General features: G+C 29.8%; 1 pseudogene; it reads right to left on the minus strand.

Moving 5' to 3' along the window:
• Positions 1 to 719, minus strand: part of LOC110426841 (AAA-ATPase At3g28610-like) — an 89,238-nt pseudogene that overhangs the window by 33,390 nt on the left and 55,129 nt on the right.

The following is a 719-nucleotide window of genomic DNA, read 5'->3' on the forward strand; positions in this document are numbered from 1 at the left end:
ACTTCAAATATTGAGAATTGCACACAAGTCCTCTAACTTTTCCTTATTTACCGTGTGGCGTTCCAAACTTTCATGCTCAATGATTTAGTCCTTCCAACACTTCTAAAATTCTAATTTCTTTCTATTTCTCCCTTTACATGTGAACAAATATAATGTAAGGTTTACACTCCATCAACGTATCGTCATAATATTTAAATATATACTTACTCGCTTGTGCTTTATTTAATAAAGGCACACGGATCCCACTAATGTCATTTTTTCTTTCGATTTTTTTTCTTACTTCTTCTACCCCACTTAGATTAGTCATATAATCCTCCTCTATGACAAATCTCAACCACAATTAAAATATTAATATTTTAATATTATTTTATTTTAAAATTCTCTACTTATCCCCTCGGGTCCCAAAGTGTCTTACTTTGCCCTGATTCGCTTCCAAATCATCTTTTACTATGCTAATTCATTCTTGTTAACAATATTATTATTTAATTATTATTTTATCATGTACAAAATATTTTATTTTAAAATATTCCTTTCGACAATTATCGCCTTTTAGCACTTAAGTTTTGATCAATTGACCTTCCGTCTTGTCGATTGGGTCTTATTAACTTTTATTCGAGAATATAGGATGTTACAATCTCCCCCATTTAAAACAAATTCATCCTTGAATTTAAATAGAGTGGGATGGTAAATCATATGTTAATCTTGAAAAAGATGTGGAT

Source organism: Theobroma umbraticum, unplaced genomic scaffold (genome assembly GCF_002168275.2).
Source record: "Theobroma umbraticum cultivar Fairchild unplaced genomic scaffold, ASM216827v3 scaffold_12.0, whole genome shotgun sequence".
NCBI lineage: Eukaryota > Viridiplantae > Streptophyta > Magnoliopsida > Malvales > Malvaceae > Theobroma > Theobroma umbraticum.